This window comes from Salvelinus fontinalis, chromosome 35 (assembly GCF_029448725.1).
Source record: "Salvelinus fontinalis isolate EN_2023a chromosome 35, ASM2944872v1, whole genome shotgun sequence".
Lineage (NCBI taxonomy): Eukaryota > Metazoa > Chordata > Actinopteri > Salmoniformes > Salmonidae > Salvelinus > Salvelinus fontinalis.
The window spans coordinates 5,162,875-5,182,993 of record NC_074699.1 but is presented as its reverse complement, the minus strand read 5'-3'; the positions used below and the strand labels follow the sequence as shown (position 1 = coordinate 5,182,993).

General features: G+C 43.1%; 1 protein-coding gene across 2 annotated transcripts in view; it reads left to right on the top strand.

The window, feature by feature from the left end:
- Window positions 1–20,119, top strand: part of LOC129834279 (xylosyl- and glucuronyltransferase LARGE2s-like) — a 224,494-nt gene that overhangs the window by 112,005 nt on the left and 92,370 nt on the right. The window contains exon 1 of one of the 2 annotated variants that reach the window (XM_055899126.1): window positions 14,862–15,422. The exons of the other annotated variant lie outside the window; for it this stretch is intronic. The gene's annotated coding sequence lies outside the window, so the exon portion shown is untranslated. Of the gene's footprint in view, window positions 1–14,861; window positions 15,423–20,119 lie in introns of those variants that run through there. 2 annotated transcript variants of the gene reach the window in all.

Here is a 20,119-nt window from a genome sequence, read left to right as displayed (position 1 = left end):
TGTCCAGTGGTGATCCTGGAATATGTCAGTGTCCTCGGAGATGGAATCGAATTTTCATTTTTCCCTCTCTGTGGTGTTGCAGAAGTAATCCACCCTGGACAAGCAGAACTGTATGTCAAACTCCCTGTTCTGCAATATTCCAAACAGCACGACGGAGTATGCGAAAATGGAGTAGAACGCGGATAGCAGGAAGCAGAACTCAAAGCTTGTCAGGTGCATCTTGTATCCATCTGCGTCTGAGAACGGTGTCTTCATCAGAGTCATCGTGATGGTCCGCTATGTATTCAAAGAGTTCAATGAGTGCCGCCTTTTTTTCATACACAGTGCCAACTAAGTGTGAGGAGAGGTTCCATCCCGTTGGCGCCACTCTGGGTAGTATTTGCTGGCATATTTCATCGAGTAGTTTTGTTCGTTTGACAGATCTTGATAATAACGCTGCTTGGCCACCAAGATGAGAAAAAAAATCTTGCATTCTTTTAGTTTACCAGCACCTTGTGACATCACCAGATTAAGAGTAGCCATGATTCAACAGAGCTTGCGGGATAGTTTCTTTCACCTTGGTTTGTACTCTGTTCATACCAGAGGCCATGACTGGGTCCCCATCATAACACTGTGCCACAACTTTGCCCGTTCATTCACACTCCTCTAAAAAGCTGATAATTCGAGCAGCAACCACTTCAGACCGTTTATCCTCAGTTACATCCTCCAAATTTGAAAAACCTTTTCTTCTCACCACCATCGGTAGTGTAACGCAACACATACGACATTTGGCCTACATTGCTGATGTCTGTCGTCTCGTCAACCGTGATGGTTACAAAGGGGGTTTTCATGACATCTGTCATTAGATTCGCCACCGCGTGTTATGCTGATGAAGGAGGACCCAAAAGCGACGAAATAGAAACAGAGTCTTTATTCCAGTCTTAGACAAAAACGATACTCCTGATATATCTAAGGTAAAAACAAAACAGGAAAACTGAAATCCTCTCGTCAGTAGAGATGAACGACTGGAGACGCGACCACTAGACACCTGCTCACACGCAGCATCTGATGAAGGCAAAAACACGATAGGGCGGAACAAGGACACAGAACAGCAAACATCAAACAAGAATCCGACAAAGACAGAAGCAGAAAACAGAGGGAGAAATAGGGACTCAAATCAGAGGGCAAAATAGGGGACAGGTGTGAAAGAGTAAATGAGGTCGTTAGGAGAAAGAGAAACAGCTGGGAGCAGGAACGGAACGATAGAGAGAGAGAGCGGGGGAGGGAGAGAGGGAGGAGGAGAGAGAGGAATAGAAAGAGGGAAAGAACCTAATAAGACCAGCAGAGGGAAGCACAGGGACAAGACATGAAGATCAAAGACAAAACATGACAGTACCCCCCCACTCACCAAGCGCCTCCTGGCGCACTCGAGGAGGAACCCTGGCGGCGACGAAGGAAATCATCAATCAACGAACGGTCCAGCACGTCCCGAGATGGAACCCAACTCCTCTCCTCAGGACCGAAACCCTCCCCATCCACTAAGTACTGTTGACCACGTCCCTGAGAACGCATGTCCATGATCCTCCGTTCCTTGTAAATAGGTGCGCCCTCGACAAGGACAGGAGGGGGGGAGGGAAGACGAACGGGGGCGCGAAGAAAAGGCTTGACACAAGAGACATGGAAGACAGGGTGGACGCGACGAAGATGTCGCGGAAGAAGCAGTCGCACAGCGACTGGATTAACGACCTGAGAGACACGAAACGGACCAATGAACCGCGGAGTCAACTTGCGAGAAGCTGTCGTAAAGGAAAGGTTACGAGTGGAAAGCCACACTCTCTGACCGCGACAATACCTAGGACTCTTAATCCTACGTTTATTGGCGGCTCTCACAGTCCTCCCCGCAGACGAAGGCAGACCGGTACTAAAGTCTAAGGCGATCTGAGACCATGGTCGAGAAGGAATGGGAAGCGGTCTAAGACGACCGGCATGAGGAGAGTTACCTGACTTAGTCTGCGCGCAGTCCGGACAAGCAGCCACGAAACGGCGCGTGTCCCGCTCCTGAGTAGGCCACCAAAACCGCTGGCGAATAGAAGCAAGCGTACCCCGAACGCCGGGGTGACCAGCTAACTTGGCAGAATGAGCCCACTGAAGAACAGCCAGACGAATAGAGACAGGAACGAACAGAAGGTTACTAGGACAAGCGCGCGGCGACGCAGTGTGAGTGAGTGCTTGCTTTACCTGTCTCTCAATTCCCCAGACAGTCAACCCGACAACACGCCCTTCAGGGAGAATCCCCTCGGGTTCCGATGGCGACAATCGATGAGAAAAGTAAGCGCAGGGATGGACCTTATCGTCAGACTGGAAGCGCTGGGACAGAATGGCTCCCACGCCCACCTCTGAAGCGTCAACCTCGACAATGAATTGTTTAGTGACGTCAGGAGTAACAAGGATAGGGGCGGATGTAACACGCTTCTTGAGGAGATCAAAAGCTCCCTGGGCGGAACCAGACCACTTAAAGCAAGACTTGACAGAAGTCAGAGCTGTGAGAGGAGCAGCCACTTGACCGAAATTACGAATGAAACGCCGATAGAAATTAGCGAAACCGAGAAAGCGCTGTAACTCGACACGTGACTTAGGAACAGGCCAATCGCTGACATCCTGGACCTTAGCGGGATCCATCTGAATGCCTTCAGCAGACAGATAATCATCGAGAGCCTTACGTTCGGAAGCCGACAGAGAGAATAATCTACCCCGAGGAGAAGTGGTCCCCGGATGGAGATCAATACAACAATCATACGACCGGTGAGGAGGAAGAGAGTTGGCTCTGGACCGACTGAAGACCGTGCGCAGATCATGATGTTCCTCCGGCACTCCTGTCACATCACCAGGCTCCTCCTGAGTAGAGGGGACAGAAGAAACAGGAGGAATAGCAGACATTAAACACTTCACATGACAAGAAACGTTCCAGGATAGGATAGAATTACTAGACCAATTAATAGAAGGATTATGACATACTAGCCAGGGATGACCCAAAACAACAGGTGTAACAGGTGAACAAAAAATCAAAAAAGAAATGGTCTCACTGTGGTTACCAGATACTGTGAGGGTTAAAGGTAGTGTCTCATATCTGATACTGGGGAGAGAACTACCATCTAAGGCGAACATGGGTGTGATCCTCCCTAACTCTCTGAGAGGAATGTCATGTTTCCGAGCCCATGCTTCGTCCATAAAACAACCCTCAGCCCCAGAGTCTATCAAGGCACTGCAGGAAGCAGCCGACCCGGTCCAGCGTAGATGGACCGACAAGGTAGTACAGGAACTTGATGGAGAGACCTGAGTAGTAGCGCTCACCAGTAGCCCTCCGCTTACTGATGATCTCTGACCTTTAACTGGACATGACATGACAAAATGTCCAGCAGAACCGCAATAGAAGCAAAGGCGGTAGGTGATTCTCCGTTCCCTCTCCTTAGTCGAGATGTGAACACCTCCCAGCTGCATGGGCTCAGTCTCTGAGCCGATGGAAGGAGATGGTCGAGATGCGGAGAAGGGAAGCCCCGCTGACGCGAGCTCTCTTCCCCGAGCTCGGTGACGAAGATCTACCCGTCGTTCTATGCGGATGGCGAGTGCAATCAACGAGTCCACGCTGGAAGGAACCTCCCGGGAGAGAATCTCATCCTTAACCTCAGCGTGGAGTCCCTCCAGAAAACGAGCGAGCAACGCCGGCTCGTTCCAGTCACTGGATGCAGCAAGAGTACGAAACTCTATAGAGTAATCCGTTATGGATCGATCACCTTGACATAGGGAAGCCAGACCCCTGGAAGCCTCCTTCCCAAAAACTGAACGATCAAAGACCCGTATCATCTCCTCCTTAAAGTTCTGATAAACGTCAGAACACTCAGCCCTTGCCTCCCAGATAGCTGTGCCCCACTCCCGAGCCCGCCCAGTAAGGAGTGATATGACGTAAGCGATCCGAGCTCTCTCTCCAGAGTATGTGTTGGGCTGGAGAGAGAACACAATATCACACTGGGTGAGAAAGGAGCGACACTCAGTGGGCTGTCCAGAGTAACATGGTGGATTATTAACCCTGGGTTCCGGAGACTCGGAAGACCAGGAAGTAGCTTGTGGTACGAGACGAAGACTCTGAAACTGTCCTGAGAGATCGGAAACCTGAGCGGCCAGGGTCTCAACGGCCTGACGAGCAGCAGACAATTCCTGCTCGTGTCTGCCGAGCATTGCTCCCTGGAACTTGACGGTAGTGTAGAGAGAATCCGTAGTCGCTGGGTCCATTCTTGGTCGGATTCTTCTGTTATGCTGATGAAGGAGGACCCAAAAGCGACGAAATAGAAACAGAGTCTTTATTCCAGTCTTAGACAAAAACGATACTCCTGATATATCTAAGGTAAAAACAAAACAGGAAAACTGAAATCCTCTCGTCAGTAGAGATGAACGACTGGAGACGCGACCACTAGACACCTGCTCACACGCAGCATCTGATGAAGGCAAAAACACGATAGGGCGGAACAAGGACACAGAACAGCAAACATCAAACAAGAATCCGACAAAGACAGAAGCAGAAAACAGAGGGAGAAATAGGGACTCAAATCAGAGGGCAAAATAGGGGACAGGTGTGAAAGAGTAAATGAGGTCGTTAGGAGAAAGAGAAACAGCTGGGAGCAGGAACGGAAAGATAGAGAGAGAGAGCGGGGGAGGGAGAGAGGGAGGAGGAGAGAGAGGAATAGAAAGAGGGAAAGAACCTAATAAGACCAGCAGAGGGAAGCACAGGGACAAGACATGAAGATCAAAGACAAAACATGACACCGCGTGTATCAGGTCATTTTGGATTTTGCTGTAAGTGCCTGTGGAACACGGTAGGCGTAGCAAAATGGCAGTTTAACGGGCTGTCATACTCAGCCAAGAAATCCAGTATTTCCAAGTAGTTTCCATTATTAGCTGATTCTTTACCCTCATCATGTCCTCTGAATGCTAATTCTTGCTTGCCTAAAAACACAACCGTATGAATAAGGCGCTTTAGAATCTCCCTGTTGTGCCTGACTTTATCATTGCGAGCAAGTGTCTCATTGCACCACTGCTCGTTAAGAAGAAGGTCTACTCTTGTTTCAACAAATCTTTTTCAACTCACTGTAACTCGCAGGTGTGAAGTTGAGTTTTGGTGTAGAAGTGCTGACTTTATCAAAAAGGCTAAATCTTTGAAACCTGCTGTCCAGATTGAGCTATTATCGGTGCTGAAGAGTAGGCATTTCCAAAAAAGATTCTAAACTCTGAATAGAATAGGAATGGATGTATAGGCCTACTCAGGCTGGTTATAGGCAGACTATCACATTTGACATATACTGTAGCCCATATAGCCGATATATCCTTTTTAAAAAGGACTGAAGACTGAAACAGATCATTTGGTTCCATTTTAACATATTTATAAGTGAAACCAAAGTTCTGTAACATATATAAATGAAATCACCAGAACTTTTCAAATGTTCAAATCAAAAGGCTATTGCACAGAAAAACGTGGACAGATGGGCACATCGCAAATTCAGAACCGCTGGACAGCAACATAATAAACTAAAGCGCTGATCATTGGGAAGGAGTTAAGGCTTGATCCATACATTAAATAATGAAACAGGTAGCCTACAAAACTAAAACAATCCATATGTTCAAAACAAAAAGCCTGATTAACACGACATCAATAACGCAGACACATCCCGAGTCCCCGGGGCCGACATACTCAGAAATCAAGATGTTTTAGTATTTAGTTTAAAAGCTCTGACAAAGGCCAAGAGAACAAGAAACACTTTTCAATTACAAAACAGAAATCCACTTTAGGTAAAAAAAATTTTTTTCTTTTTAGACTTCTGTTTTCAAAGATGTAACCTACGATGCAATACTCGTGATACTTTTAAGGAAAAATAAAAACTACTATTTGAACACCACCACAGAAGCTTCGCTATTCAGCAAATTTACAATTAAGTAGCTTAGTTTTGTTGTTTGGCTACTTGAAGAGATCTAGGGCCCATCACTCGCAGCCTATATCTTCCAATGCATTGTGGAAAAGTGTGCATCGAATTCTACTAGATAAATTGCCGATATGAGTATAACATCCTGGTATTTAAACCCACATAGTAAAAAACTTTCTATCTTCGCATACTGAGAATGCGTCATGCGCAAAACTTGTTTTCCGCTATTCGTTTATTTCGGTAGCGAATCCCCATTGATCTAATTGTTTAGCTGTTGTTAAAGCCGAAATAAGTATGACATACCGAGCATTGAAAACACACTTGACCTTTGAAAATGTCGCATAGTATTCAACTTAATTTTTTCGCATGCTCAAAAGGCCTACTATTTAGGACGCAGGTACGGGTATTTGGACACAAGCCAGTATCTATAGGCCTAGATTTTTCCCAAAGTCACGTGATCTCAAATCCCTCACCCCCCCTCACCCTTTTCCCAATCCCCCCACCTCACCCCGTGCCACTTTCGCTGATTGTGTTGTGATGGGATGATTAGGCCCCCTGCCCCCATGTCATGGTGTGGTTCGCTGGTTCACACACACTGCCATCAAAGCATACGGTCCTCTGACTGCTCTCCTCCTCCGCTTCGCTTTCTCTCATTTCTCTCTCTATTAACAGCATCGCTGTTACTTCGCACTTCTGGGCGCCAGTATGTGATGCATTATGGATGTGTGTGTCTGGCGTGTGATGTGTGTGTGACTAGCGTGTGTGAGAAAGAGCTCTTTGATCTGGAGAGCCTGTCTTAAAGTGTCGAGAACACACACACACGCCCGTGTTAAAGATGGCCATTAGAAGAGCCACTGTGCCACCTGGAGACTCATCAAATATTGACCATCTGTCTGGAACTGCAGCTCGAGCGGAACACACACTTCTCTCTCTCTCACACACACACACACACACATACACACACATTCATACACACACACCAGTCGAGTGTAGCGGAGGGCACTATGAGGATGCTTGCGGTTGGTGTAACACTACGCCAGCTCAGCCTCCCTTCTTTGGGAACTCTGGAGCTCCCTCTCTCAATGTTCTTAATGCTTTGTATACTTAGTGTGTATATGAAAGGCATGAGGTTGTTGATCATAGCAACAGAAAGTTTGACAGCCCCTGTTCGAGACTGAATCAACTTTTAAAGTACTCCCCGTTGTCCTTTACTATACTCACACACACAGGCACACACACACACACACACCGCGCGTACACACAAGTGAGGCGCGCGTGCGCACACACAAACGCAAAATAGATGCACGTACACAGATGCCCACTGTACACATACACACACACCAGTGGAGGCTGCACACACACACACACACACACACACACACACACACACACACACACACACACACACACACACACACACACACACACACACACACACCTGCTGTCCAGAGTCCCGGCTCTCTGTGACTGTACAGCCATGACAGTGTCATATGGTCTATTAGCATTTCCACTCATTTTTCTTATCACGCCTCACCGTGAGTGTGTTTGCACGTCCGTGTGTGTGTTTTAGTGTTTGTGTGTGTGTGCGTGTATACGTGTGTGTGTGTGTTTCTGAAACGGTGAGGGGACAGATTTTGGAGTTTAGAGCAGCAGAAGTTTAAGTGTCACAGCACAAAGTGTCTTTGTATCTGTGCTGTCCTTGAGTGGACCTTCTCTCTGAATTATTTGTGATATTGTGACTGTGTTTTGCTTCCTCTACAAATGTAGTCTATAGGCTAAGCAGTGTTTTTTTATACGGAAAGACTTGTTACGTCACTTTCTTTCTGCTTTCTGTTGCTGCAGTGTTTGTCTGAGACATATGCAAATGCGGAAACACATTCAGATGCACGACACAAACACAGAGGGCGAGAGAGAACCGTTGTCTGCTATTTTCCTGTAGTGCTCTGTCATGTCGAATTTAGCATTAGTAAGTTATATCAATGCTTCAAGTTTGAAGTATTTGTCACGTGCACAAGTACAGTGAAATTGCAAGCCCTGCCAACTTAGTGTATGTAAACTTCTTACCCACTGGAATTGTGATACAGTGAATTATACGTCAAATAATCGGTCTGTAAACAATTGTTGGAAATATGACTTGTGTCATGCACAAAGTAGATGTCCTAACCGACTTGCCAAAACTATAGTTTGTTAACTAGAAATGTGTGGAGTGGTTGAAAAACGAGTTTTAATGATTCCAACCTAAGTGAGTGTAAACTTCCGACTTCAACTGTATATACAGTGGGGAGAACAAGTATTTGATACACTGCTGATTTTGCAGGTTTTCCTACTTACAAAGCATGTAGAGGTCTGTAATTTTTATCATAGGTACACTTTGAGAGACTGTGAGAGACAGAATCTAAAAATCACATTGTATGATTTTTAAGTAATTAATTTGCATTTTATTGCATGACATAAGTATTTGATCACCTACCAACCAGTAAGAATTCCGTCTCTCACAGACCTGTTAGTTTTTCTTTAAGAAGCCCTCCTGTTCTCCACTCATTACCTGTATTAACTGCACCTGTTTGAACTCGTTACCTGTATAAAAGACACCTGTCCACACACTCAATCAAACAGACTCCAACCTCTCCACAATGGCCAAGACCAGAGAGCTGTGTAAGGACATCAGGGATAAAATTGTAGACCTGCACAAGGCTGGGATGGGCTACCGGACAATAGGCAAGCAGCTTGGTGAGAAGGCAACAACTGTTGGCGCAATTATTAGAAAATGGAAGAAGTTCAAGATGACGGTCAATCACCCTCGGTCTGGGGCTCCATGCAAGATCTCACCTCGTGGGGCATCAATGATCATGAGAAAGTTGAGGGATCAGCCCAGAACTACACGGCAGGACCTGGTCAATGACCTGAAGAGAGCTGGGACCACAGTCTCAAAGAAAACCATTCAGTAACACACTACGCCGTCATCGATTAAAATCCTGCAACGCACGCAAGGTCCCCCTGCTCAAGCCAGCGCATGTCCAGGCCCGTCTGAAGTTTGCCAATGACCATCTGGATGATCCAGAGGAGGAATGGGAGAAGGTCATGTGGTCTGATGAGACAAAAATAGAGCTTTTTGGTCTAAACTCCACTTGCTGTGTTTGGAGGAAGAAGAAGGATGAGTACAACCCTAAGAACACCATCCCAACCGTGAAGCATGGAGGTGGAAACATCATTCTTTGGGGATGCTTTTCTGCAAAGGGGACAGGACGACTGCACCGTATTGAAGGGAGGATGGATGGGGCCATGTATCGCGAGATCTTCCTCAGTAAGAGGGGAGAGCATTGAATATGGGTCGTGACTGGGTCTTCCAGCATGACAACGACCCGAAACACACAGCCATGGCAACTAAGGAGTGGCTCCGTAAGAAGCATCTCAAGGTCCTGGAGTGGCCTAGCCAGTCTCCAGACCTGAACCCAATAGAAAATCTTTGGAGGGAGCTGAAAGTCTGTATTGCCAGCGACTGCCCCGAAACCTGAAGGATCTGGAGAAGGTCTGTATGGAGGAGTGGGCCAAAATCCCTGCTGCAGTTTGTGCAAACCTGGTCAAGAACTACAGGAAACGTATGATCTCTATAATTGCAAACAAAGGTTTCTGTGCCAAATATTAAGTTCTGCTTTTCTGATGTATCAAATACTTATGTCATGCAATAAAATGCAAATTAATTACTTAAAAATCATACAATGTGATTTTTAGATTCCGTCTCTCACAGTTGAAGTGTACCTTTGATAAAAATTACAGACCTCTACATGCTTTGTAAGTAGGAAAACCTGCAAAATCGGCAGTGTATCAAATACTTGTTCTCCCCACTGTACATGTAAACAGGAGTAATAGTGACCAGTAGCAGGATACATAGACAAATAGATACTAATATATACATGTAAACATGAATAATAGTGACCAGTAGCAGGATACATAGATACTAATATATACATGTCAACAGGAGTAATAGTGACCAGTAGCAGGATAAATAGATAAATAGATACTAATATATGCATGTAAACAGGAGTAATAGTGACCAGTAGCAGAAGCATAGACAAATAGATACTAATATATACATGTCAACAGGAGTAATAGTGACCAGTAGCAGGATACATAGATACTAATATATACATGTCAACAGGAGTAATAGTGACCAGTAGCAGGATAAATAGATAAATAGATACTAATATATGCATGTAAACAGGAGTAATAGTGACCAGTAGCAGAAGCATAGATAAATAGATACTAATATATACATGTCAACAGGAGTAATAGTGACCAGTAGCAGGATACATAGATAAATAGATACTAATATATACATGTCAACAGGAGTAATAGTGACCAGTAGCAGGATACAAAGATACTAATATATACATGTCAACAGGAGTAATAGTGACCAGTAGCAGGATACATAGATACTAATATATACATGTAAACAGGAGTAATAGTGACCAGTAGCAGGATACGTAGATAAATAGATACTAATATATACATGTAAACAGGAGTAATAGTGACCAGTAGCAGGATAAATAGATAAATAGATACTAATATATACATGTCAACAGGAGCAATAGTGACCAGTAGCAGAATAAATAGATAGATAGATACTAATATATGCGTGTCAACAGGAGTAATAGTGACCAGTAGCAGGATACATAGATAAATAGATACTAATATATACATGTCAACAGGAGTAATAGTGACCAGTAGCAGGATACAAAGATACTAATATATACATGTCAACAGGAGTAATAGTGACCAGTAGCAGGATACATAGATACTAATATATACATGTAAACAGGAGTAATAGTGACCAGTAGCAGGATACGTAGATAAATAGATACTAATATATACATGTCAACAGGAGTAATAGTGACCAGTAGCAGGATAAATAGATACTAATATATGCATGTCAACAGGAGTAATAGTGACCAGTAGCAGGATACATAGATAAATAGATACTAATATATACATGTAAACAGGAGTAATAGTGACCAGTAGCAGGATACATAGACAAATAGATACTAATATATACATGTAAACATGAATAATAGTGACCAGTAGCAGGATACATAGATACTAATATATACATGTCAACAGGAGTAATAGTGACCAGTAGCAGGATAAATAGATAAATAGATACTAATATATGCATGTAAACAGGAGTAATAGTGACCAGTAGCAGAAGCATAGACAAATAGATACTAATATATACATGTCAACAGGAGTAATAGTGACCAGTAGCAGGATACATAGATACTAATATATACATGTCAACAGGAGTAATAGTGACCAGTAGCAGGATAAATAGATAAATAGATACTAATATATGCATGTAAACAGGAGTAATAGTGACCAGTAGCAGAAGCATAGATAAATAGATACTAATATATACATGTCAACAGGAGTAATAGTGACCAGTAGCAGGATACATAGATAAATAGATACTAATATATACATGTCAACAGGAGCAATAGTGACCAGTAGCAGAATAAATAGATAGATAGATACTAATATATGCGTGTCAACAGGAGTAATAGTGACCAGTAGCAGGATACATAGATAAATAGATACTAATATATACATGTCAACAGGAGTAATAGTGACCAGTAGCAGGATACAAAGATACTAATATATACATGTCAACAGGAGTAATAGTGACCAGTAGCAGGATACATAGATACTAATATATACATGTAAACAGGAGTAATAGTGACCAGTAGCAGGATACGTAGATAAATAGATACTAATATATACATGTCAACAGGAGTAATAGTGACCAGTAGCAGGATAAATAGATACTAATATATGCATGTCAACAGGAGTAATAGTGACCAGTAGCAGGATACATAGATAAATAGATACTAATATATACATGTAAACAGGAGTAATAGTGACCAGTAGCAGGATACATAGATAAATAGATACTAATATATACATGTCAACAGGAGTAATAGTGACCAGTAGCAGGATACATAGATACTAATATATACATGTAAACAGGAGTAATAGTGACCAGTAGCAGGATAAATAGATAAATAGATACTAATATATGCATGTCAACAGGTGTAATAGTGACCAGTAGCAGGATACATAGATAAATAGATACTAATATATACATGTCAACAGGAGTAATAGTGACCAGTAGCAGGATACATAGATAAATAGATACTAATATATACATGTCAACAGGAGTAATAGTGACCAGTAGCAGGATACATAGATACTAATATATACATGTCAACAGGAGTAATAGTGACCAGCAGCAGGATACATAGATAAATAGATACTAATATATACATGTCAACAGGAGTAATAGTGACCAGTAGCAGGATACATAGATAAATAGATACTAATATATGCATGTCAACAGGAGTAATAGTGACCAGTAGCAGGATACATAGATAAATAGATACTAATATATGCATGTCAACAGGAGCAATAGTGACCAGTAGCAGGATACATAGATAAATAGATACTAATATATACATGTCAACAGGAGTAATAGTGACCAGTAGCAGGATACATAGATACATAGATACTAATATATACATGTAAACAGGAGTAATAGTGACCAGTAGCAGGATAAATAGATAAATAGATACTAATATATGCATGTCAACAGGTGTAATAGTGACCAGTAGCAGGATACATAGATAAATAGATACTAATATATACATGTCAACAGGAGTAATAGTGACCAGTAGCATGATAAATAGATAAATAGATACTAATATATACATGTCAACAGGAGTAATAGTGACCAGTAGCAGGATACATAGATACTAATATATACATGTCAACAGGAGTAATAGTGACCAGTAGCAGGATACATAGATACTAATATATACATGTAAACAGGAGTAATAGTGACCAGTAGCAGGATAAATAGATACTAATATATACATGTAAACATGAATAATAGTGACCAGTAGCAGGATACAGAGATACTAATATATACATGTCAACAGGAGCAATAGTGACCAGTAGCAGGATACATAGATACATTTATACTAATATATACATGTCAACAGGAGTAATAGTGACCAGTAGCAGGATAAATAGATAAATAGATACTAATATATGCATGTCAACAGGTGTAATAGTGACCAGTAGCAGGATAAATAGATAAATAGATACTAATATATACATGTAAACATGAATAATAGTGACCAGTAGCAGGATAAATAGATACTAATATATACATGTCAACAGGAGTAATAGTGACCAGTAGCAGGATACATAGATACATTTATACTAATATATACATGTCAACAGGAGTAATAGTGACCAGTAGCAGGATAAATAGATAAATAGATACTAATATATGCATGTCAACAGGTGTAATAGTGACCAGTAGCAGGATAAATAGATAAATAGATACTAATATATACATGTCAACAGGAGTAATAGTGACCAGTAGCAGGATACATAGATAAATAGATGCTAATATATACATGTCAACAGGAGTAATAGTGACCAGTAGCAGGATAAATAGATAAATAGATACTAATATATACATGTAAACATGAATAATAGTGACCAGTAGCAGGATACATAGATACTAATATATACATGTCAACAGGAGTAATAGTGACCAGTAGCAGGATACATAGATACATAGATACTAATATATGCATGTCAACAGGTGTAATAGTGACCAGTAGCAGGATACATAGATAAATAGATACTAATATATACATGTCAACAGGAGTAATAGTGACCAGTAGCAGGATACATAGATACTAATATATACATGTAAACAGGAGTAATAGTGACCAGTAGCAGGATAAATAGATAAATAGATACTAATATATGCATGTAAACAGGAGTAATAGTGACCAGTAGCAGGATACATAGATACATAGATACTAATATATGCATGTAAACAGGAGTAATAGTGACCAGTAGCAGGATATATAGATAAATAGATACTAATATATACATGTAAATAGGTATAACAGTGACCAGTAGCAGGATACATAGATTGATACTAATGTTAATGGAAATCAATAAAGAGAATTATACTGGTAGTATTACATCTAATCAATAATCATTTTAGCTGCAGTTTAGGAATGAGAGGCGGTATGGGTGTGCTGTATGTGTGTAGTGTCGGTAATGACTGTGTGAGTGAGTGAGTGAGTGAGTGAGTGAGTGAGTGAGTGAGTGAGTGAGTGAGTGAGTGAGTGAGTGAGTGAGAGTGAGTGAGTGAGTGAATGAGTGTTATTGTGTGTATGTGAGTATGTGTTTGCGCGTGTGAGTTATTGTGTGTATGTGAGTATGTGTTTGCGCGTCTGAGGTAATGAGTGAGTGAGTGGTGTGTGTGTCTTGAGTGGGTGAACAGGGAGTACAGGAAGTGGCTAAGCGGCACACATCCTGGGGTCGTGAGCTTGGTGACGGGCTTGAACGCAGAGTTGTAGTCGATGAACAGCATCCTCACACAGGGGTTCCCCTTTCTAGGTGGGAGAGGGCAGTGTGGAGTGCAATTGAGATTGTCTTATCTGTGGATCTGTTGGAGCGGTATGCAAATTGAGATCTTGGGAACAGGAATGATGGTAGTCACTTTGAAATGTGAGGATTACCGACTGAGACAAGGAGAGGTTGAAAATGTCAATTGAGACACCTGCCAGCTGGTGTGTGTGTGTGTGTGTGCATATGTGTCTGTTTGCGTGTGTGGGTGTTGAAGCACGTGCGTGTGTCCGAGTTAGTGAGTGTTTAGTGTGATTACTCCTAAGTGTTAACCTGTGCCAATGTCTGAATCACCAGGGAGAGGGAGGGCCTGGGAGTGTGTGTATTTCAGTGTGTGGGTGGTCAGTGCTCTCCTATTGGCTGAAACCCGAGGGGGTGTATTTCGGGGCTGGGCCAGGGCTTATGGGGGAGGGGCCGTGCGTTCAGTCTTTCTCTCGCTCAGTCTAGAGCGGAGTGTGTGAGTGTGCACACAACAGAGAGAGCAGACGATAGAAAGAGAGGGCTGTCCTATTCTGGTTTTTATTCTGTCTATCCGTTTGTCTCCTCCAGACACCCAGGACTCCTCTGGCTCTCTCTACCCCGGCAGGGTGTTTGCTGTTGGTGTAACACTCGACCGGCTCAGCCTCCCTCCTGTTGGGAACTCTGGAGCTCCCTCTCTCGTCGTCTGTGTTTGCTCTCCATCGACTGGCTGATTTTCTTCATTTGGAGTGTGTGAGAGTGTGTTTTACTCGGCAGGATTAGGCAGTCAGTATGCACTGTGGTACAAGCTGGTACGGTGGAGGGCGTTTCACTCGTAGGTGTGTGTTGTTGCCTCTCGCTCTGTGAGCCGCACTTGAGTCTCGTACACTCGTCGGATCTAACGGAACAAGCATCCACCATTCCCAAGGATTTGGGATATTTGTATAAAGGTTTATCCTTCCCTGATTTGTGGATACAGAGAGGGACTACACCTTACAACTTCCCTGAGAAGTAACATCGTCTGAGCAGGTGAGAGAGACGCACCGCTGCTTTCACTGTTTATCCACATGGACTGAGGTGTGTGCTGACGTGTGCCAGCTTTTAAATCTGTTCATGTTGTGGGTAGGGGATTCCATGGCGAGTTGCATGAACTAGAGTCTGGTTCAGAGGGAGCAGAGCTTATGTGCAGCTTTCTGCAGTAAATCATAAACTGAAGTGAATATGTTGACGAGTATTTTCCGCATGGATGTTTGTCTGTGTGGTTTGTGGGCAGATTCCATGTTTTGGTGCGTTTGTGTAGGTCAGTGTGCTTTTTTGGTAGTTTTCGTGTGTGTGTGTGTGTGTGTGTGTGTGTGTGTGTGTGTGTGTGTGTGTGTGTGTGTGTGTGTGTGTGTGTGTGTGTGTGTGTGTGTGTGTGTGTGTGTGAGATCAGGTACATGTGACTGGTCTGTGGGCTATAGCCGAGAAAGGTTAGAGCTACATTAACAACATTCTTCTCTGCTGAGCCTCAGAGCATGGAGACCTCCCCCTTACTGTCCCCTTATATCCACATCTGTACACCCCTCACCCTGCCCCCTCACCCCCTATCACATCTGCACCCTCCCCTCAGGCCCCCTGCCTGCACCCCCTATTAAGGCCCCATTCCCCCACCCCCATAACCCCTATCCCACTCCTGTACCACCCCACCCCCCCCCACACACACACACCCACACACACACCCTTTATTGCTTCCCCATCCTAGCTCACTCACACACACACATCACTGACCACCCCTGGGGTCTCGCTCAAACAGCTGTTACTTCCTCAACACTTTAAACACTTCGCTGGTCACAGGCTGAGGAATGGTTCCAAAAAAAAATCGCAACATCCACCTAAAATGAACCTTACAAATCGCAGTGTTGGGCGATTTGGAAAGCCACAGTCAGTCAATAAATAATAGAATAGTACTGGTAGGAAAGGCTTTCATCTTTAGCTCACAATCTGGGGATACTATATGATTAGAAAGGTTCAAAATGTAAAACATCACAGCACAGTTGAAAAATGTATGGCACATGGGAACCAAACGAGGGTGGTCTATGGTGATAGGTGGGATGGGCTGAGAGAGGCTGAGGGGTGGGATTAAAGACCTTATGGTTGGTAATGTATTATTGTTTTGTGATTGCTTTATATACAAGTACCATGTATGTCAAATATGTATGCTAAATGTTTATGTAATATGTATATGTAAAATGTATGTATATGTAGCAGAAAAGCTGTAAAAAATTTTTAAAAGATATGTGTCCTACGAAGGAGGTGGGGGGTGGGTTAATAGTAATAAACGAGAAAAAAAATACTAAAAATCTAAGGAAACAAAAAAATACAAAAAACTCTTGGTTGCTGCTTTTCTGCTCCTCTCTCCCTCCCTCCACTTCTCCTCTACCCTTCCTTGCTTCTCTCCCTCCCTCCCTCACTCGTCTCCTCCTCCACTTCTTCTCTCCCTTGCTCCTCTCCTCCCTTCTTTCATTCCTCATCTCCCCTGCTGCCATTTACCATCTACCACTCTATGGGCTACCGCTGCAACGAGCTCCTGTAAAACAGTAACCAGTGTGTGTGTGTGTGTGTGTGTGTGTGTGTGTGTGTGTGTCAGGATATGTTTTATGCCTTAGACCTTGTATCTTCTGGAGGAATGCTGTATTACTTCTCTCCCTGGGTTCTTTACCTCCTCTCTCTCTCACTCACTCACTCACTCACTCACTCACTCACTCACTCACTCACTCACTCACTCACTCACTCACTCACTCACTCACTCACTCACTCACTCACTCACTCTCTCTCTCTCTCTCTCTCTCTCTCTCTCTCTCTCTCTCTCTCTCTCTCTCTCTCTCTCTCTCTCTCTCTCTCTCTCTCTCTCACTCTCTCACTCTCACTCTCACTCTCACTCTCACTCTCACTCTCACTCTCACTCTCACTCTCACTCTCACTCTCTCACTCACTCTCACTCAATTTTTCAATTCAATGTAAGGGCTTTATTGGCATGGGAAACATATGTTTACATTGCCAAAGCAAGTGAAGTAGATAATAAACAGAAGTGAAATAAACAATACAAATGAACAGTAAACATTACACTCACAAAAGTTCCAAAAGAATAAAGACATTACAAGTGACATTACAAATGTAATAGTTAAAGTACGAAAGGGAAAATAAATGAACATAAATATGGGTTGCATTGACAATGGTGTTTGTTCTTCAGTGGTTGCCCTAGTCTTGTGGCAACAGGACACACATCTTGCTGCTGTGATGGCACACTGTGGTATTTCAGCCAATGGATATGGGAGTTTATCAAAATTCTGTTTGTTTTCGAATTCTCGGTCTATCTGTGAAATCTGAAATATGTGTCTCTAATATGGTCATACATTTAGCAGGAGGTTAGAAAGTGTAGGTCAGTTTCCACCTCATTTAAGTGACAATGAAAATTCTGGCACACATGTATTTGGGGAGTTTCTCCCATTCTTCTCTGCAGATCCTCTCAAGCTCTGTCAGGTTGGATGGGGAGCATTGCTGCACAGCTATTTTCAGGTCTCTCCAGAGAGGTTCGATCCGGTTCAAGTCCGGGCTCTGGCTGGGCCACTCAAGGACATTCAGAGACTTGACCCGAAGCCACTCCTGCGTTGTATTGGCTGTGTGCTTAAGGTTGTTGTCCTGTTGGAAGGTAAATCTTCACCCCAGTCTGAAGTCCTAAACGCGCTGGAGCTGGTTTTCATCAAGGATCTCTCTGTATGTTGCTCCGTTCATCTTTGCCTCTCCTGACTAGTCTCCCAGTCCCTGCTCCTGAAAAACATCCCCACAGCATGATGCTGCCACCACCATGCTTCACAGTAGGGATGGTGCCAGGTTTCCTCCAGACGTGACGCTTGACATTCAGGCCAAAGAGTTCAATCTTGGTTTCATCAGACCAGAGAATCTTGTTTTTCATGGTCTGAGAGTCTTTAGGTGCCTTTTGGCAAACTCCAAGCAGGCTTTTATGTAACTTTTACAGAGGAGTGGCATCCGTCTGGCTATTCTACCATAAAGGCCGGCAGGTAGCCTAGTGGTTAGAGCGTTGGGCCAGTAACCAAAAGGTTGCTGGACCGAATCCCTGAGCTGAAAAGGTACAAATCTGTTCTGCCCCTGAACAAGGCAGTTAACCTACTGTCCAAGGTTAGGCCGTCATTGTAAATAATAATTTGTTCTTAACTGCCTAGTTAAATAAAGCTCAAATAAAAAGTGTGCTGCAGAGATGGTTGTCCTTCTAGTAGCTTCTCCCATCTCCACAGAGGAACTCTGGAGCTCTGTCAGAGTGACCATTGGGTTCTTGATCACGTCCCTGACCCTTCTCCCCTGATTGCTCAGTTTGGCCAGGTGGCCAGCTCTAGGAAGAGTCCTGGTGGTTCCAAACTTCTTCCAGTTAAGAATGATGGTCACTGTGATCATGGGGACCTTCAATGCTGCAGAATTTTTTTGGTACCCTTTCCCAGATCTGTGCCTTGACACAATCCTGTCTTGGAGCTCTACGGACAATTCCTTCGACCTCATGGCTTGATGTTTGCCCTTGACATGCACTGTCAACTGTGGACCTTATATACACACACACACACACACACACACACACACACACACACACACACACACACACACACACACACACACACACACACACACACACACACACCTTTGTGTCTTTCCAAATCATGTCCATGAATTTACCACAGGTGGACTCCAATCAAGTTGTAGAAACATCTCAAGGATGATCAATAGAAACAGGATGCACCTGAGCTCAATTTCAAGTCTCATAGCAAAGGGTCTGAATACTTATGTAAATAATGTATTTTAAAGTTTTTTGACATTTGCAAAAAATAAAATTAAAAAACGTTTTTGCTTTGTCATTATGGGGTATTGTGTGTAGATTGCTGAGGATTTTTATTTTTTTAATCCATTTTAGAATAAGGCTGTAATGTAACAACACGTGGAAAAAGTCAAGGTGTCTGAATACTTTCCGAAGGCACTGTAGTTGCACATTCTAACACCGCTGTACATAGCCAATAACACGATATTTGACATCTACATTTTTTTTACAACTTTTGTGAATGTAATGTTCACTAATGTTTCCCTTGTTTATTCCATTTTGAGAGAGAGAGGCCACTGTGAACGAGCTGAAAGACAAAGCAAGAAGGGCCTTCAATGCCATCAAAGGGAATATCAAATTTGACATTTGGATCTGGCTAAAAACAGAGCCCCAGGACAGCAACACAATTAGACCCAACCAAATCATGAGAAAACAAAAAGATAATTACTGGACACATTGGAAAGAATTTTCACCTCATTTAAGTTTGGGTCAGTCACGGTGGTCAGGTATTCTGCCACTCTGTTTAGGGCCAGATAGTACTCCAATATGCGCCGTTTTTTTGTTTGATTCTTTTCGTGTGTGAAATATTTATATTTTTGCTTTCTCATAATTTGGTTGGGTCTTAATGTGTTTCTGTCCTGGGGCTCTTTGTTGTCATTGTAAATTGTAAATAAGAATTTGTTCTTAACTGACTTGCCTAGTTAAATAAATATTCAAATTTAAATTCTCTCTCTCTCCCTCTCTCTCCCTCCCTCTCTCTCTGTGTGCTGATGCTTGTAATGCTTATAAAGATTTGGCATGAATTCAGTCATTGCACTTCAGACGTGTGTTTGGTTAGCCCAACAGCTAGCTGTGTGTCCTGGAT